The 21,188-nt window shown below is 36.5% G+C and overlaps 1 protein-coding gene across 3 annotated transcripts in view; it reads left to right on the plus strand.

The window, feature by feature from the left end:
- Positions 1–21,188, plus strand: part of CDC42SE2 (CDC42 small effector 2) — a 77,874-nt gene that overhangs the window by 14,214 nt on the left and 42,472 nt on the right. For all 3 annotated transcript variants that reach the window (XM_012727977.1, XM_012727978.1, XM_004686686.2), the window contains exon 2: positions 16,366–16,444. The gene's annotated coding sequence lies outside the window, so the exon portion shown is untranslated. The remainder of the gene's footprint in view (positions 1–16,365; positions 16,445–21,188) is intronic.

Genomic DNA, 21,188 nt, shown 5'->3' on the forward strand with positions numbered 1-21,188 from the left:
TCATGCGGAAGCGGCTTTAGATTCTCAGTGCTGTGCTTTAACCCGCTGCGCCACCAGTTAGGGCCTAAAGTACCTTTTAAAGGTAGGAACTTACTTTGCAAAAGAAAAAATACGGCTAAGTTGTGTAGAAATTGTGTAATGATACATTTCTGTTAACAATTTAAGATATAAGAAATAGTGCTAATTTACTTGAGTACTATGACATAGGTCCAAATTTATTGCCAAAGGAAGCATGTGAGAGTGGAACCCAGTATTTCTTTGATAGTGTATAACTTGTATATAACTCATATATAACTTGTCACCTTTTTTTTTTTTAAGGTTATTTTCTTTTTTATGAAAACTCATGATGCTGTGATTTAGGATAAAAAATATTTATTTGGTTTTCTGGCATAGATTCCTTAAAAGTCTTGGAATGTCCTTAATGATATAAAGCCATAAAGGTGTCTTTTCTTAAGCAGGAGGACTGGTTTGTAGGGAACAAATCTGGGGATAAGATGTTGGAATTTTCAGTTCATCTTCTACCCCCACCTCCAGAGGGGGAAGAACTGGAGGGTGAACCAGTTGCTGTTGGCAAATGATTTAATCAATCTTGCCTTTTTAATGAAGCTGCCATAAAAATAAAGGGTGGCGGGGTTGATAATTTCCAGGTTGGTGAACACGTGGAGATGCTGGGATTGTGGTATGTGTGCTCAACGGCACAGAATTGGGTCCTTAATTTGTGGGATATGATGCTATTTTAGTGTAGATGATGTTAGAATTGAATAGAGTTGTAGGACATGCATTTGGTGTTGAATAGAGTTGTAGGACATACATTTGGTTATGTATTCTCATAACCCCCAAAAGAATTTTGTTGCCATTCCTTCTTTCTATCTTTCTATCCTGAATATTAGTTGTATAGATAAGCAACATCTTATTCATCTGTTACTGTATACTGGGTTTTTAATGTTCTAATTATAAATGATGCTGTGAACATGCATGTTCACAGTTGTTTGGATGCATGTATGTTTTAGTTGATCCTGGGCATATACTTAGTAGTGTATTTGTCGGGTTATATGGTCTACTATTTTAACATTTTAAGAAACTTATAGAACATTTGCCAAAGTGGCTTTACGATTTTATGCTTTCTACAGCAATGTAGGAAATAATATGGCCTTTATGATTGACTTCTTTCATTTAGCAAAAGATTTCTCTAGGTTAATCCATACTGTAGCATTTATCACTTCTCATTTCTTTTTATATATTAGGTATCTAAATCACCTTTCCTTAGTAACTTATGGAGAGGTTCAGGAGAAGTAATTATCTGCATGCTAAAATAGAATATAAAACTATACATGTACAGTTGCTATTCAGTGTAAATAGCTTTGGGGACACTGATTATTAAGTTTTAAAAAACTTTCCATCCCAAATTTGTATTTACTTACAGTCAGAGCAAAAGAAACATCTTTTAAAATGACTATATCTATGTATGTTAATGAAAGATTTATTTCACCAAGAAAAACAAGATGCTTCAGTATTAGGAATGTCACAAATTTATGTTGATCCAGTTATTATAAACAAAATCCTTCTTGACTACTGATAATAGGACTTTTAATTCTTAACAACATCATAATTTTAGTATAGAAAAAAACATTTTTACATTTTTGGCTTCTAAAATGGGGAAGAGGATAAATACAGGAAACACTTAAAATTTAACGGTGCTGTATCTTAGAGGTCACTGCAAGGAACAACTACAACTTTTATTATTTTGTAGGCAGAAAAATATTTTACATAAGAAACTTACTACTTACCAAATACTGTGTGGTAGATAAGGCTGGTCTGGAACAGCTAAGATCAGGTGACCTTCACTAGATTAATATATTTCAGAACATTGATAACCATTGCTGAGAGGTCAGAGAATTGAAACTGAGAACCAGTCATTGAAATACTGAATTGGGTCTGTCACTGCTTGTAGATCTGGTGACTTGAGTTTGGTTACTGCAGCTTTTCATAAACATTCATTTCTTTTTCTTTCTTCCTTTTTTAATGTTCATTTCTTTGTGTTATTGCTTAATACATAGATTAGCAATATAAAGTTAGCATCAGTTTTATGTTTGCCTTTGTTGAGAAGCTGTGTTCTGATTTACACACAAATGCTAATCACAAGGGCAATTTTGGGAAATGTGTTTTTTCCACCTTTTTTAGCAATTCTGCCTCTCAGGTGGTTCAGGGAGTGGTGGGACAGATTGAATGCCAACTGTGCCTTGACATATCTCCTAACATATCTAACATTCATCAGAATCCTTTTTATTATTTGATAAGACTTACAGCATATTTTGAGAACGCTGAATCCTAACCACTAGAACACCAGGGAACTTACAGCATATTTTGAAGATGGTAATATTAAAACACCATATTTAGATTTGTTAAATACTGTTTCCTTTGAGACATTCCTTTTCTGTTATTTTCATAAAGTAGCATGTCAGTTTTTTTTGCCTTTTTTTTTTTTTAAATTTATTCATACAGAGCTGGGGTACAGGACAGAGGCGCAGGAGTGGTGAGAGGCTCCACTAGAGACAGAATGGGGAGTGGAACAGGCAAATCAACGAAGTACACTGCTGAGGGGAGCAGTGGGCGAGACAGTAGAGGTCTGCTGCACCATGTGGGTCAGCTCCAGGACCAGGATCGAACTTGCACTGAAGCAGCCTCAGCTAGCTTGCAGTGCTGTATCCTAACCTGTTGGTGCCACCAGGGAGGGCCAGCATGTCAGTTTTAATATTCCCAGTTGGCAATAAAGTCATAGTAATGCTTGTGGAAACTTCCTTTGCATTGTGTGCCTTTCTGAAATGAGTAAGTGAAATATTCCCAAAGTGTGGAGCTGTATACTAATGCTTGTGGAAACTTCCTTTGCATTGTGTGCCTTTCTGAAATGAGTAAGTGAAATATTCCCAAAGTGTGGAGCTGTAAAGTCTCCCTTTTCATAGAATTATTTTCATATAATTAAAATAATGCAAATTAGTCTTATTTTCTATTCAATTTTTTGATCTCAGTTTATTTGTTAAAATGGAAAAATAGTGATAAAAATGGATGAGCTAGTAAATACAGCTTTCCCTCATATAATCTATAACGAAATGATTTTTTTCTGATGAGTTTTCTAAAAGTATTTTCTCATAAAATTTTGAGAGCATTACAAGTCACTGTTCTTTCTTTTTTTTTTTTCAGAAAGTTTATACCGTTCATATTTCATGAGATATCAAACTGTTAAGTGGTTTTAGTATGATTAGCATTTAATTAATAAGAATAATGCTAAATAGCTTCCAAATACTATAATTTAGGTTATTCACTATTGAGAGTAAGTTATGTGTGCCAGCTATTCTTGGCTAACATCTTTTGCTGTTGCAAAAAGTGTTAGGTTGACCTGGAAATTCCTTTAAAAATGTGGGTTGACTGCCTACAAGGAGCGAGAAAGGAGGTTTTGGTCATAAGCATCTTGTGGCACCAATGTTGAAGTTTGACCAGTTATTCCCTTCTACTGCTACTTTCCAAATTGACTTTTTAAAAAAGTTGATCATACTTTGATGTCATTGTAGCTTTAACACTATTATTCTTTACCAGCAAGTTAATGTAATCTTTGAACTTTTTTGTGTATGTACTCTCCAAAGTTTTGTAACTGTGCATGCACCTCCAAACTGAACGTTTGGACTTTGTATCATTTTGAAAAGTTGCAAAAGATCTAAATTTTGGAGTACTATACATTATATATGTTCTTACAAAGGATGTATTGTCAAAACCTTGGCCTTATGGGTTTTGTTTATTCACTTTAGTGGAAATGGTTGCTTTAATAACAAAATTGTTAGTCCTGTTGTCATCCCAAATTAGGTTTCTTTTCTTGTCAGAAATGGTCTTTTTCAATTATAATATACATGAGAACACCTGCACTGGACAACTATTCTGACTTCTGGATTCTGATTCTAGGATGGACTGACTGACTGACTGGACTGGGAGTGTTGCCATGCCTTTTAGTATTCATGCTTTGTTCCAATGAGTCTCATCAGTTTCTCCCCTTATCTGGTGCTTTGGAGACTTCACAAAGAAAAGTAACTAATAGTTTTGGGATGTGTAAGAAATATGACTTTCTTTTGTATCAAAAAAGAGCTTTGAGAAAGAGAAGGTGGAAAAAGAAAATGAATGATATCTGGGCACATCAGCTTTAAGAAAGAGTATAAAAGTTGGAAATGAAGAAGTGAAATAAAGCAGTCTAGACCACCTGGAAGGGATAAAACCTTACACAGGTTGAACCCCATTGAGTTAAGGGACAGCTTCTGCTTTAGTTGGTAATGAGTGTTTATCCTTTTAAATAATCATATTTTAAAGTTTTACCTTGAATGGTCTGTTTTGACACAAAACCGTAGATCTGACTTCTGATGAAGTAGTGTAGTTTTCATGATTATCTGCAGTGGTGAATATTAGTGATCAGTCTCATGTAAGTAAGTGCCAAAATACAAAGATTAGAAAAAAGGAAACTGGGTTTGTACCTGTACGCTATACCAAGATAAAGTCTTAGTTTTCCACAATTGAATGTAAAGTAGAAAGCCCGAAGTATATGAAGAAAACTTTTTAGAAAAAGATTTATTTTTGTGTAGAAAAACCAGTGTGTAGGCCAGAGGGCAGGGGGTGAGAGGATTCACAGAGACAGTGGAGAGCAGAGCAGGCAGATCTACTGAAATAATACTGCTAAGGGGAGCAGCGGGCGGATCAGGAGCATTCTGCTGTACAACATGTGGGTTAGCTCCCTGGCTGGGGATTGAACTTAGGTGAGAGTGCCGTCCAATATAAAGCTCTTGGTGAGGAAGTCTTCATAAGCAGTCCAGCATATTCATTTTTCTCACAAAATAAATAAATAAATAAAAGTCCAGGGCTCTCCCTGGTGGCACAGTGGGTTAAAGCACAGCATTAAAGCTATCACAGCCATTGCAGCACGAGTTTGATCCCTGGCCAGGAAGTTGACCCACATGGCTTGGCAGACCTGTCCTGACCCACCCACCACTCTCCTCAGCGGTGTATTTCAGTACATCTTCCTGTTCTACTCCTCACTCCGTCTCTGGTGAAGCCTCTCACCCTGCGCCCCACACCTCTGGCCTGTACCCAGTTCTGTATGCATACATAAATAAAATCTTTAAATAAAATTTTTAAATAAATTAATAAAAACTTAAAAAAGGTAGATCTCTAAGTGATAGTTAAAAAATAAATTGCTTAGTTAAAAAATATTTTATTGCTTAGTTAAAAAATAAATTGACTTAGAAATAGTTTTCAAGATAAATGAAGCATCAGCATTAGCATTTATATCTAGTGTATTTTGCAGATTTCATATCTTCCTTCCTTCTATAGGCACAGACCCATACCCACCAAATCTTTCTAAGTAGTTCTGCTCAATTGAGAGGTTATCTGGCTTTTAGTAACAGATAAAGTTGTACATACATAGAAGTGGGTGGAATTAAAGTTGTTAGGAAATCATTCTTGGTACATTCTTAGAATAATCACTAGCGCCTCTCTGATGGTGCAGAGGGTAAGTCTCCGCGCTACCAAGCTATCACCAGCCATTGCAACATGAGTTCAATCTACAGGAGCTCATTTTTTGGTTAGGCAGTAACCCACATGGCTCAACAGACCTCTCCTCTCTCTCCTGCTGCTCCTGTCAACAGTGTATTTCAGGGCCCTTTCTGTCACACACTGCGTTTAAAGCACATCGCTATGAAGGTTTCTGCAACCACTGCAGCATAAGTTCCCTACCAGGGAGGTGATGCACAGGGCGCAGCAGATTCTCCTAACCCGCCCGCTGCTCCCCTCAGCAGTGTATTTCAGTCATTCTGCCTGTAATGCTCCCTACTCACTCTGTCTTTGGTGAATCTTTAAGTAAATTAAAAAGAAAACCAACCAGTATTTCAGTCAATTTGCCTTTTCTGCTCCTCACTCTGTTGAATCTACTCACCCTCTGCATCTCTAGTTAAACCCCAGTTCTTGTTTTTATAAATAAGCAACAACAACAACAAAAAAACATGGGCATTGGGCCTCCCTGGAGGCTTAGGGCTTAAGTCTCAGCATTTTCAGCGCTCTAGCATAAATTCAGTCCCTGGTAAGGGACCTAATCTACATATGGCTCAGCAGACTTCTTCTGTCTAGCCTACTGTACCTCTCAGCAGTATATTTCAGTAGATCTGCCTGTTCTGCTCCACCCCTCCACCTTCTTTATCCGGTGAATCCTCTTCACCCCTTGCACTTCTGCCTATATCCAATTTCTTCTATGTGAAAAAAAAAAAAGGGGCATTTTCATACTGAAAAATATGTACTTGTTAATTTGAATGTTAAACAGTTGAACCCAGAGCTATCTTGACAGCCTAGTTTGCATATTTGACAGATTTTAGTGATCTAAAAATGAACAAGATCTTGCTTTTCTTCTATCATTTATCCTTTTATAAAGTGTTCAACCCTCCCCTCTCCAATGAGCTATTTGTTAAAACAACTTTACCTTTAAGTTCTAGAGAGCCAAGGCTTGATTGAAATGCCTTCTAACTCCCTTCAAAGACAAAAATTACCACAAGGTTTATCACAGCTTACTTGTGGGACAAATTAAGCATGTATTGACTTTCTGAAGATAAGTTGAGATTTCAGCACCTCCTGGATTTATCAGAAATAATACCATACTGAGTCACTTTTCTGACATTGAAAATGCATTGCTAGTGAAAGAAATTGTGTGTTAATGAAATTATAATGCAGGAGGACAATACCATACAAGGGTTCAGTGACTCAATTAAATACCCCCTATTAATTTGAGTTAATATTTAGAAACCAGGAAAAATTATCTTTGGTCAAACAGGCTGAATTAAATTGATACCACAGGATTCAGCATGTGTAAACATGGATTCAGCTAATATGTAACAGTATTATTTGAAATATAGAAAATAGATACAAGAGAAAGAAGATAAATTACTGATTGGTTTGGAAACTCTGACTTGTTCTGCCTTGAAAAGAATTATCTTGTACTTTTTAATTCAGTATGTTTTCCTTTCATGGGACTAAATAAAAACAATTATTCCATAAATACTTAGACTCGTGATACATCAGTTGACTAGGGATTCAGATACAAACTATAGAGATAGACTTTGTGTTGTCTTAATATGTACATTCTAGTTGGGGAAGACAAGTAATAAAAAAGCAAAATGCATAGATAGCATGCTAGATGCCTTAAAGTGCTGTGAGGAATACACATGGAAGTGAGATAACTGCACAGAAGACCAGTTGAAAATAGGACAACAAGAAAGGAGTCAGTAAAAGGATGGTAAAAAGATAGCCTATAACATGTAAGTCCAGCTTATACAGAGTCATCTCCCAACGTGAGTGGTAGTATCAAGGTGTAGAATGATATACATAAAATGTATACCATGTATACTAGTATATACATATATATACTGATACATGTGTGATATGTGGGTAACTCTAAATGCACAAAATCTCAGTGGAAAAGTATGTCAAAAGCTGTTAATACTTGTATATGGAATTGAGAACAGGATAATTTGTGGACAGGAGAGTGGGATTGAAATATTTTATATTCTCTTTTACTGTTTATATGTAGGAGCTAGTCAGAATAAATTAGCAGTGAAGTAAGAGCCTGAATACTGTTATCTCAACTAGAAAATGATGGAAAAACTGAAAATTAGTGGCCTAGATAGCAGACTAGCATCGTGAATAAATGAGATTCTTAATAGAAAACACGGACTCATTTCAAATGACCTGGTAAAAAGGAAATTCTTGTACCTTTTAGTTATGTATGTTTTCTTATCATGGGATTAAATCAAAACAAGGCCAAAACATGCCAAGATCTGTTTTGTTCAGAAGCTCAATCATGATTGCCACATTTAGATTTGTGTGGCTTTTTTTTTTAATTATATGGCTAAAGAGAAGTCGAGCAGTGACTGGAGTTCAGACGTGTGCTCTTCCCTTCCTTTCGAAAGAGCAGTTCTTTTTTTTTTTTTTTTTTTTTTCAGTTGACTGCCACAGTGAAGTAACAACAAATGGAAATTTGTTGTCTGACAGTTCTGGAGGCTACAAGTTCAGAATCAAAGTATCAGCAGGGTCATGTTCCCGTGAAATCTGTAGGGAAATCCATTCTTGCCTCTTCCGAATTTCTGAGATTTGCTGCTCATCTTTAGAGCCCCACAGTCTACCACTGCATAATTTCAATCTTTGTTATCATGTGACATTCTCCTTGTTAGTCTTCACAACACCAACTTATGAGGACATCGATCATATTGGACTAGGGACCCACCCTCTCCAATATGACTTCATTTTAACTAATTACATCTGCAGCAGTTCTATTTCCAAATAAAGCCTTGTTCAGGGGTACTGGGGGATAGAATTCAATATCTCCCATTTTAAGGGGTTGCGGAAGAGGACACAGTTCAACTCACAACAGAATCTCTGCAGTTTTACTAAATTCCTCCCCTATGATAGCCTTCCATATGTGTAAGAATGTTTGGAAAGTTGTAGAGAAAGATAGGTTTTATAAACTAAACATTATAATACTAGTATTGAATTTCTACCTTTGTGTATGGGGAAAAAAACCACCCCCAACTTGAAGTCAATATGAAGTCAATACTTAAGAGTATAGCATATTTATAAAGGCTAATTTTTTTTTGAAAATAGAATCTTGTTTTCTCAGATTGTAAAAGTACAGATTGTAAATACTGAGTTAAAGATGACAGTAGGGCCACCCAGGTGGCACGAGCACAGCACTATGAAGCAATCCACAACCACTGCAGCATGAGTTCAATCCCCTGCCAGGGAGGTGACCCACATGGCACAGAAGACCTCTCCTGTCTCACCTGCTGCTCCCCTCAGCAGCGTACTTTGTCAGTCTCCACTCTGTCTTTGGTGAATTCTCTCATCTCCCCCATACCCCCACGCCTGTACTTCTGGCCTGTACCTCAGTTCTTACATGTATAAATAAATAAATCTTAAAAAAAAAAGATTTATTTATTCATACAGACTGGAGTACAGGCCAGAGGTGCAGGGGCAGTGAGAGGAATCACCAGAGACAGAGTGGGGAGCAGAACAGTCAGATCGACGAAGTATACTGCTGAGGGGAGCAGCGGGGGGTCAGGAGAGGTCTGCTGCGCCATGTGGATCTCCTCCAGGGCTGGGGATCGAACTCATGCGGAAGTGGCTTTAGCTTTTTAGTGCTGTGCTTTAACCTGCTGTGCCACCAGGGAGGGCCAAATAAATCTTTTTTAAAAAAGTAAAGAGGACAGTAAGTTCCTAATGTGCACATTTTTATCTGCTTTTTAAAAAGTTATACCATAGGATACTTTCTATTCCCTTTTTTGTACTTCTCTAATGCAAAAAACGGCTTCCCGTCAATGTAACCTCAATATAAAATCTAACCTTGTAAAACATATTGGTATTTTTTCTTTATGTACTCATGACCACTATAATTTTGTGAACATTAGCAGATCTTTTAAAAATTTTGTTTTGCCTTCCAGTTTCATGTTTAAATCAGAAAACAAATACATATTTTTTAAAGATTTATTTATACATACATAACTGGGGTACAGGCCAGAGGTGCAGGGAGGTAAGAGGATTCACCAGAGACAGAGTAGGCAGCAGAACAGGCAGATGTACTGAAATACACTGCTGAGGGGAGCAGCAGGTGGGTCAGGAGAGGTCTTCCAAGCCACGTGGGTCACCTTCCTGTCCAGGGATCAAACTTGTGCTGCAGTGGCTGTGATAGCTTCATAGTTTAATCTGTTGCACCACCAGGGAGGGCCCAGAAAACAAATAACTTGTTTTCTCTTTAAAAGTCAGTACATACCCTTTTTTAAAAAGATGTATTTACTAGGCAGTTGAATCTGAAATCTTAGGATGTGATGCTTCTTATAAGGATAGTCTGGGGTCATGTGCTTTAATTTAGCTGTTACTCAGACATCTTTAAAATGTTGGTTCTTCCCTTTTTTATACCAAAAATTACCTTCCTGAAACTTCTGTGTAGTAGTCACTTGAGTTCTTCCCTCTTCAATAACCCACAAAATATCTGCTTCCTCTTTCACATGCAGTATGCTAAGACCTTCAAATATTGAAGGCTGATTTTTCTCCCTGTGCTTTTTGCTAGGCTGTCCTAGTTTCCTAAACTCTTGCTTAAGTGGCATAATTTTCAGACTCATCATCTTGTTCTCTCTTATCTGGATGCATTTTAATGTCTAATGTTTCTTAAGAAGACATTAGAGGTAAAGAACAGGAGTGAGAATAAGAGCGAGAAAAATAGGATTGGATGGCACAGTTACTGCACACTGAATAGAAAAGGCAGTAAATGAAGTTGAAGAGAAAAGTGGGGACCAAGTAATAAAGATCCTCAGAAGTCATATTGAAGAAATGAAGTATTCAGCTGTTTGAGGAATAATAGCTAATGGGAATTTTGTAGTAGAAGAGAACTAGGATCATACATTTATTTTAGAAGGGCTATTCTAACTAAGGGGAAATGAATTGTAGGGTCTAAGACTGTCAACCAGGAAATCAGTCAGTAGCACCTGAGGTATATTTTCTTTTTAAAACTTTATTTATTGATGCATACAAGAGCTGGGGTGGGTACAGGCCAGAGGTGTGGTGTCAGACCACATGCTAAACTTGTTCATGTATTAACCTAATTCAAACTTCTCCATGATTTTATGAATTGTTTCTGTTTAGGAAAGTGAGACATGTTCAATACCTTGTCCTAAAGCTAACACTATTAAGTGGCAGAACTAGAACTCAGCCCCAACAGCCTGACTGCAGACTGATTTTGGTTTTTTTTTTAGGTTTTTTTATTTATACATAAAGAACTAGGTACAAGCCAGAGGTGTGGGGGGTGGTGAGAGGATTCAGCAGAAACAGAGTGGGGAGCAGAACAGGCCAATTGATGAAGTACACCGCTGAGGGGAGCAGAGGGCAAGAAAGTAGAGGTTTGCCACACCATGTGGGTCATCTCCCTGGCCAGGGATCGAACTCTTGCTGCACTGGCTGCAATAGTTTCAAAGCGCTGTGCATTAGCCCACTGTGGCATCAGGGAGGGCCCAAAGAGTGTTTTATTAACTGCTGTCTATACTGCCTCTTAAGAGTCCATATTCTTTGTGTCAACATGTTTTCATTTCTCTCGAGAGGTTTTGTTTGGGTGCATGGTAATTCTGAAATGTGTTTCTCTTTATAAGAAACTCACCAGTTTCTAAAGTGGTTGTACCATTTTGCATTTCCCTCAAGAGTCCATCTGTGTTACCTCATTAATCCTTTGTATTTTTTTTATTACAAAAGTTTATTTTTACATCATTTTGTACATTTTTTTTTTCCATCTCAATTGTAATCCCTGCGGGTTTCCCATCACGAAGTCACCCATGTGCCATCACCATAATCCCGTGCATTTCCCCCCCCCCACCATTTTTGATCCCATTCCCCACTCCAACCCCACAAAATGTCTCTGGTATATGGTTGTTCATTATTTTTGTTATTTTTTCGCCTGGTCCATTATACTCCTGCTATGAGTGAAATCCTTTGTATTTTTTTAATAAAGCATGGACTTCTCTTCCACCAGATTCTGAAACTCCAGCAATTAAAAATAGATGCTTTTTTTTTTTTTTTTGGTTTAAAAATGTCTGCCTTGTTCACAGCTCCCCACATTTGCATCCTCACCTAGATCCATTTGTCACCCTACTGTATTTTACACTTTCACAGTCTAGGAATGTTAATAACATTACCAAACAAGAGCAAGAGGCAAAACCAAGACAATGTTAACACTGGCTACGACATTATTGGCCACATAACTTTTCACTTACATGTTTATATGCATTTCCTTACAGTGTACTTTGAGAGGAAATAAGGGGCAGTGATACTTCATATTGCTACAGTGTTTTTTTTTTAATAGTCATTGTATTGATTAGTTTATGAGACTTGGGCAAATTTGCTTATATTTGAAATTTGATTAGATTTCTTATCAGTCATTATTGTCTCTGCTGGTATGTTTGTTTGAAAAGAGAAAAATAATATTTGAAACTAAGTCAGAAAACAAAAGGGACTTGTATTTAAGCACAACTTCTTCATTCACATCGTAGTAATTTAATAGGGCTAAGGACTCATCAATTAAGCCACGATATTGGGGATAAATGGAGACTACAAATGTTACAGTAAGATTTAGGACTTTAGCTTTTCATAGTATAATTAATTTAAAGCTTTTGAGTTAAAGTGAATTTGGTCACTACATTTTGTTTTTAAATTTATAAGAGGATCTGAAGATTGGAAAGATTCATAAAGGGTCTAATTCAACTGTAGCCATGATTTTTGAATCACTAGTCAACATTTTGGCCTCATATAATAGCTGTCCTCCATCTTTTAGTAGCAGGGGCTCAAAAATGTTCTAATATGTGGAACATAAGGCCTACGCTCACTCGCCATTTTGGATGATATAGAACTAACGTAATTTTTCTCTGGGAAAGTATTAACTCATTTGGATCCTGAGGTCACCAGCTTTGAATCAGCATGCATAGCCCCTCTCTTGTGAGTGACTAAAGAGGATAGGGCCCTCCCTGGTGGCTCAGTGGGTTAAAGCTCAGCACTGTGAAGCTGGCCACGGCTGCCTTGAGACCACTTCAGTGCATGAGTTCGATTCCCACCCCAGAGGTGCTCCTCATGGCACAGCAGATCTCTCCTGTCTCTTTGGCTGCTCCCCTCAGCGGTGTATTTGTCAGTCTGCCTGTTCTGCTTCCCACTCTTGTCTTTGGATAATCCTTTCACTGCCCCTGCACATCTGGCCTGTATCCCAGTTATGTATGCATAAATGAATAAATATTTTTTTAAAATCTGAAAGGGGGAAGTTGCTGTAAGCACTAAAGCCTCTGTCTGTTAATTTTATGTAGATAAGTTTTTGAAATACTAATTAGGTATTAAAATTTTCAAATAGGTTTGCTGGATTTTTAAGTACACTTTGATTTTCTCAATTAAGTGTGTTAGAAAAGGCAGAAAAAAACTGCCTTTTCCACATTTTGCTCCTCTCAGTTCTTAGCACATGCAAGGCTATGTTAGGACATAGTTTCTCTGTTTCATACTCTGTTTCAACTTAAGTAGAAAGTGTTCTGTGCTGCCCTTTCCCAGCATCTTAAAAGTCTTGTGCATCCTGGTTGGGAGGGTGAAAAGGAGGCGTGGGTGTAGGTAGAAGGAGAAGCTGTTGAAATGAGGGCTTTGAGTTAAACTTCTGTTGATTTGGGATTGTTAGGTTTTGTGTCTTTCTTTAAAAGAAAAAAAACCAAAACACCAAAAAACAGGCAGCTCACTTTTCTACAAGCCTATTTGTGACTGTAAAGCTATTTTAGAGTATATATTCTTTTATATATTGTAAAAGAAATTACCCAACAACAAAATAATTACCTTATTAGCTATGGCAGCCTCCAACCCTCAACCCACATAGTAAGGTGATAGAACTGAGACTGGTTAACCTGGAGAACAGATGTCTAGGCAGAGTTGGGACTACACATCTTTGATATTACCTAAATAAAATTCAGTGTTAAATTCAACTAAGGAATTACTATGGCTTGTTCTCTCTTCTCTTTTACATAAAGAAGAGGCAGATGAGTATAGAGGTGGCATTTAACATGGTACCAAAAAGCACCAAGCCAGATCTAACACTTAAGTTGGATCTGATTTCATTAATTCAAAAACAGAATTTGAGGTATATTTTAGTAGTGGTACATAGATGATTACTAATTTATAAGATGTCTCTTACTAACAATAAAATGAAAGACAGTTTGTGAACTTGAATAAATGAATGAATAATGCTGAAATCCACTAAATTTTCTTTTTTGCTCATGCCAAATTATATTAAGCTAGAGTGTTAACTTGGGGGTGTTTTCTTCTTAATCAATATTAGGATTTTGGTATTTTGAGATATTATACTCTACACATTTTTTTTCCCAGAGAAAGATTGTGATTATGAATTTCAAAATTTTCACTTTTATATATTGAAATAACTTATATTTTACATAATACATACCAGATACACCTGTGAAACCATCACCACACTCAAAATAACAAAAATAATCTGTCACACAATTTCTTTCCAACCATTTGGATGCTTTCCTTGTTACCCACCCACCCCTGTTCCCAGGCAATCAGCTAAAAGGCTGTTCTTGAAAGTTTCTACAATTTTATATTAATTGATTCTACAATACATTCTTGAGTAGCTTTAACTTAGCATAATTATTTTGAGGTTCATCATTTTTTATTGCAAGTAATTCTGAATAGTTTATTAACTACATTTCATGTATCTACTTTCACTTTGACGGACAGTTGAGGTATTTGTAAATTTGAACTGTTACAAAGTTGCTGATAAAGTCTTTTGTTTAGTATACATTTTCATTTCTCTTAGGCAAATATCTAGGAAGGGAATGATTATTTGGTACATCTGTGTTAACTTTCTTAGGAAAAGTGCCAAATTGTATTCTAAAGTGGTTGTATCTTTTCATATTCTCACCAATAGCACATGAGACTTTCACTTGGTTCATGTCCTAGCATTTTCCTAATTAATGATGGTGTGGAACATGTTTTCACCACAAGAGCAATGTGTTCGGGTCATTTGCCCTTTTCTATATTGAATTTTCTTATTGAGATTTACTTCATATATGTATGTATACCATTGGCTTATAAACTATGTGCTTTCAGTAGTATCGCTTAATACTTGGGTAGGTGTTCATACCACATTGCCTCCGCTAAAGTTCTACATAGTATCATTCACCATTCTCAAACTGTGGTCCCCTCTATCGATTCTTCACCCTTCTTCCCTGATAACCATTATTTTGTTGTCAGTGTCTGAGTTATTTGCTTTTTCTTTATTTTTCTGATGATTGAAAGTAGTCATTACTTTTCTCTTTTTGACTTAGCGAAGTTATCTTCGAGTTCAACCATGTTGCAAATTATTACTGAATTTTGAGATTTCTTTCTAAATTATGGATATGAGCTCATTTTCAGACAGTGTGATATGCATGCATTTTCTTTCAGGATGTGGCTTGTCTTTCATGATGCTAACAGTGTCTTGCAAGAGAAATTAGTGATCCTGATGGAAATTTATTACTCTTGTTTCTTATGGACCATGATTTTTTTTTCTTGTCCTCTTTCAGCACATTTTCATAAGATACTCAACATAAATCTTACCAAACATAGATGCCTCAAAACAAGATCAGCTTGTAATTTTTAAAAAATATTATAATAGCTTATTTTTACATCATTTTGTGCCTTTTTCCATCTCATTTGTAATCCCCGTGGGCTTCCCATCACCAAGTCACCCGTGTGCCATCACCATACTGATAGGCAATTTCAGAATAGTAATTGGTTCTAAGGGAGAAATTGTTGTTTCTATATCTATGATCACAAGAGTTAGTTCAGATTACATATTTTGGAGAATCAGCTACCTTGGAAATGGTTTTGGAGGATGAAGAGAATAAGGGGTAAGAGCTTGACATTTAGACTTGAGAACTCATTACATAGATCAGGTGCAGCTTAATGAAATGAGGAAAATCATCATTTGAGGTTAAACATGTCAGATTTGGGGCCCACATTTTGTTGACTGTGTTAAGTGCTTTTGTGTTTATTTGAGATTTGTAAGTGAAAGGTAAATGTATCTTGAAAATGTCAGAAACAGGTCTGAGGTCACAAGGTCTTCTGACTACAATGACAATGTAGTTATCCTCTTGCTTTATTTTATCCTCAAGCCAGGAGAACATACTTGACCTTCACATTAATACATGTGCCTTACGAACTATCATAAATATATCACAGGATTTGCAGGCTTAGATGCCAACAGGGTCCAGACAGGTAACTAAGCTGAGTTATAATAAAAGATAGTGTTAACATATGTTGAGAACTGCTAAGGCCCGTGCTCTCTCTGAACAATTACTCTCTGCTGATCTCCAATAAAATGTGGGCCCAGTATTAACCAGAGGATCTGATTTTTTTTTCCTCTTAGGGGTTTATCAGTCTTGATTTTGTTTGCATCTTTTGATTAATAAATGTTTGACACACTTTGTAGATAACACTGTGTGTGCTTGCTTGCATGCATGCATGTGTGCAAGAGAGAGAGTCTGTCTAGTGGGCATCCTTGGGTAAGAGTAGCACCACGACAGTAAATTTATATGGTAGGAAAAGGGCAGTCACTGTAATAAACACATTGTAACTTTTAAAATGCAGGTTGCTTGGTTTCAACTTGGTGCTTAGTGAATCTAATAGTTAATTTGAGTTTTCATGTGGACCAGGTAATTACAGATGGGAGGGAAGGGAGAAATTGTTCTGTGTAGTTTTTTGCTCACTTATTGAATGTTTTCATTTCAGACAGAGGCAGTTGTAAGTTTTTGAGTGAAACTTTGAACCCAAATGAGAAGAAACCTTCAAGGAACAACTTGTGCTGACGGTGAGTCTACAGACATCTTCTGTGTATATACTATGAGATGTTCTCAACTCAGAGATAGTTGAATGGGTGGCTCGGTTGACAAGGAGTGGTGAGTCTGTCTTCACTAGTAGTTAACCTAAATCCTTCTCATAAAAAGAGAACTCCTACGTTCTTGGCTTTTACTGAGTGTTGAATAATAAATTATAGAGGATGACAGCAGACCAGTTTTGGTCTAACAGCATATTTAATATATGATTACAATTTGATCTCTTTTTTTCAGCTAGGTACATCCCTTTGCCATTTACTCCTTTTTCTCTTACATTCCCATTTTTTAAAAAAGATTTATTTATTATTGATCTGTTTATTTATACATACAAGAATTGGTGTGTAGGTCAGAGGTGCAGAGGGTGAGAGGATTCACCAGAGCAGAGTGGTGAGCAGAACAGGTGGGTCCACTGAAACAGCACTATGAGAGGAAGGGTAAGTGAGGCAGGAGAGGTCTGCTGCAGCATGTGTCACTCCCTGGCCTGGCATCCCAGTCAGTCCCTTGTGATACTAAGTCTAAAGCCCTAGGTCAATAGGGGTCTCTTCCTAGAGATTGTTTTAAGGAGCCTGGGACTGCTGCTGCCATCTCAGACTACTAGCCTGAGGCGATAAAAGAGAGCAGAGGTAAGAGAAGTGCAAAGAGGTAGACTTGCAGTCCATTTACCAGCCCACCCTGCCTGTGGCATCCTTCTTATTAGGTGCAATGACACATTTCCTTCCTACTACCTAAGCATTTTTACCTCTAGATCGTTACTTGCTGCACAAATCATCCTGATTCAATTTGATATCTCCATTTTCTAATTATTCGCTTCTTTTACAGTCTCGTGCTATCTTATTAAAAGCATCAGTGCATATTTACTGGATCGAATTATTTGAACAGTAGATATTTGAATAGCCAATTCACAGAGTCATATTTTTATTTGGACTCACATCTTTTTCTTTAATCACTTAATCCATCTAGCATTATGAATGAAACTTGGGTTTGTATCTAAGATGACTGGTTCATGAAACATTTTCAAATGGTTAGTTCTATTCTAAAAAATGTTGATTGCCTTTTGGCTTTTTTTGTTTAGCAACTGCCTTTGAATCTAATAAATTTTACTTTCATTATTATGAAAATAGTAGTTTACCTTCTATTTTCTATGCTATTTACAGGTATACAGGACATGAATAGTGAGAAACATAATTCAGAACAATTGTATTTGGTTTTGGGGGGTACCTTCATAAAAAGATTCCTTAAAAAATGTGCAGTTAGAACTTAGTTGTGTGCTGGGTTGTGTCTAGTAGGCAGTATCTTGATTCATAGGATGATTCTGTTTTACAGCTCTAAGACAATATTTTTCCCCCACAACTCAAGATATCCATCCATACGCTTTCTGCTACTATAATCTTAAAAAATTCAGGTTAGAACCTCTGTTTCTTCCTAAAAGTTATGGTATTACTTTCAATTAAGAAGGAAAATCACAAATCTTTATAGTAATTCTTAATACTTTATGAATCTCTCAAAAATTATTTAATTACATGTTAGGGAAGAATTCTAACTATTTTCCTTCATGGTTTGATTAAAATCTGAGTAATTGTTTAAGAGCATAGGGAAAGTTGTATGATTTGCTTGACTCATCAGTTGAAATTCAATAATACCATTATTTAGTATTACAAGAAGTTTAAATCCTTAATGTGCTTTTATTTCATAATATATTATGAAAAGTTTGTAGAAATGGAACATGTATCTTGTTCTGAAGCAGCCATGGCAGGCATGTGATCTAAGCTAAATCAGAGTGATGTTAGGATATTTGCTAGGAATTTTGGAATACAGACATTGAGTTTAATTTCAACCTGAAACATCATCAGTAAACTCCTGGTGTTACAGGATAGCCCAGAGTGAACTGGGTCACCTGTCTGGGGGGGCATCACCCACACGATCACAATTTGGTTATAATGCAGGTACACACAGAAGGGTCAATAACAGGTTTATTTACAAAAGAGGAAAGGAATAGGGAACAACTCAGGGAAAGAGAGCGGGATACAAAGTAAGTGGAGTACCTTACGGCTACGCTGACTGAATACACCTAGTCACGTTGTCCAGAGAGCTGTTTCCCGAGCGAGAGCTAGAGATGCAATCACGCCCTATTTATCCTCCAAATGTCCCAGAATTCCTGCTAGCTCCACCCTAGTGTCTTTGCAGTTCTCTCCCTGGCTGCTGGGAGTTGTAGTTTCCAATCACTGGAGTAGGGGGTAGTGTCCAGAAAGCTGGAGTAGGGGGTGGAGTCCATAAGACTGCAGAGTTCCTTTAGGACATCATTCCCCTTAACACTAGCACCTAGTTTCTGTCCAAAGAAAGGAAAGCCAGCTGAATGAAAAGCCAGCACTGAAGGAGTAGAGCTGAGCAAAACCACATCCTGGCCACCTCAGTTGAACAGCTGGATCAAGTCTTCCTTAAAGCTAGTGTACCTCTAGAGTTGTAGTTGTGTGAGCCAGTGCATTCCTGTTTTAATCCAGTTGATTTTAGATTTTATGCTACACATGTATGAAAATATCCTAACTGATCTGTCTTTGTCAGCAATTTAGTAACACTTGAAATGTGAATTAGACTAGTAGTTCTGAGATGGGCGGCAGGTAATGGACTTATTCAAGAAATCAAGTGTTAAGTGTTGAAGTGGTAAACAGATTCATTCTGTGGAGTTCCTTATTAATTGAAAGACAGAAATTTATGTGAATAATCTTATTGATAATCACTTTAAAATCTCATTAACAGATTATGTAAGTTATTATGTAAATAATATTACTAACAGATGTTCAGATTCTATAGGAAAAGTAGTAGCCATCATTTGTAACTATTGGCTCTTTTGTTGAGACCCCTACTGAACCTTTGACCCCTCTAGAGCTGTAAAGCAAACAATTGGAAGGAACTTGGAATCTGACTGACTTAAAAAAAATAATAATGTAAGTTATTATTTTTTTTTCCTAAAAAGGTGTAGAACTATAATCCCTAATTCAAAATCTTGGTGCCATATATGTTTTGGTATTTCAAAGTTTATGGATTTTAGAAAGTTTGCTATAGTACTCATGTGTTTAATGTAATGTCTATTTATTTAAGGAAGGGACAGATGTTTTCTATTAATAATAGTACAAATAATAGTGGTTTGGATTAGTTAAAACACTGGACACAGGCCTCCGTATATTCCAAGATTATCTTAACTATGCAGTAAACTATGTTCATTTTTGCACGTGTGAAATTTTAAACATTAGGTGACTATATCAAGGCTGACACAACAGAAATATCGAGTTGAGATTCTAAACCCATTATTTCTTTGACCTTGAGACCATTAATCAGTGCCTTAATGCCTCTTTAGTATGCTGTACAGCTTAAATTCATCCACTTCTTAACATTAAGAAAATTACTCTTTGTTAAATTTTAATTATTTGACAGTAACTATTTCTAACAAGTTTACAGTTTACTCACTTAGCTTTTCTGAGAAAGCAGTCCTTATTTGTAACTTAAGATGTTTGCTTTACCTTTCTAGATTTCTTATCTCCTGTTTCATTAACCAGGTGGCATTGGTTAGGACTTGTGGAACATTGTTATTACAATGAACATCTTGTCTTGCTCATTAATTTAATGCACCTAATGTTTCACTAAATGCTTAAAATGATTAAGTGTTTATAATGTTTCACTATTGAGCAAAAGCCAGACTTCTAGTATTCTTTATAAGTAAGAGATATTTTACTTAGGTTTTAAGAATTTAAAAAAATGTTTCAACATCTATATAGACTGCATTTTAAAGTGTTCATTATGTCATATCATAATTACTACAAAGAAAAAATTGTTCAACTTTTTTTTAATCTTCAATTTTAATGCCTAGTAGTTTATAAATTTCTTTTAACAAATTCATTTTTATGCATTTAAAAATGTTTACTTGATAATTTCATGACTTTCTTTGTAAGTATTCTTTTTAGAATATTTATGTAGGCCTAGCATGTAGTAGGGGTTCAGTGATTTTATGTTGAATAAGTTCATTTTTATAATTAACTATTGAGGCATCTTGATAGCCTGTTTTTGGGCAAGTGATAGGGAAAATACTATATCAAATTTAGATGTGGAAAAATTTCCAAAAATACATATGTAACGGTATTTTTAAAAAAAGATTTTACTTAATTTTGCATACAAGAACTGGGGTACAGGCCAGAGGTGGGGGGGGGGTGAGTGGATTCCCCAGAGGCAAAATGGGGAGCAGAACATGAAGGTCTACTGAAATACAGTGCTGAGCATCAGGCAAAACAGGAAAGGTATGCTGTGCCATGTGGGTTAGCTGTTTGGCCAGGGGTCAAACTCATGCTGCAGTGGCTGCAGATAGCTTCACAAGTGCAATTTTTACCCCTTGAGCCACAAGGGAGGTCCCTACATTTGTAGTATTAACAGCTCTGTCTCATTTCCTAGTCATGGTGTTAATTCCTGATTGTATCATTTCCCATTCTGACTTGATGTCATCTTCCTATGGTCACCAGCCTGGTAGGTTTAGTTATTTAATTAAAACATGACACAAATAGACAGTCAATAGGAATAATTTATCCAAATATGAGAGGAGGATATGTGTACATTATAGAAAATTACTAAAATACAAAAGTAGAATAGGATTTTCATTCAAATTTTGCCCAGGGTCCTCACTTCGACGGCTTAAAGTGCAGCACTGTGAAGCATTGTGCAGCTGCTGCAGCATGA

Source organism: Condylura cristata, unplaced genomic scaffold (genome assembly GCF_000260355.1).
Source record: "Condylura cristata isolate star-nosed mole 26May11 unplaced genomic scaffold, ConCri1.0 scaffold00021, whole genome shotgun sequence".
NCBI lineage: Eukaryota > Metazoa > Chordata > Mammalia > Eulipotyphla > Talpidae > Condylura > Condylura cristata.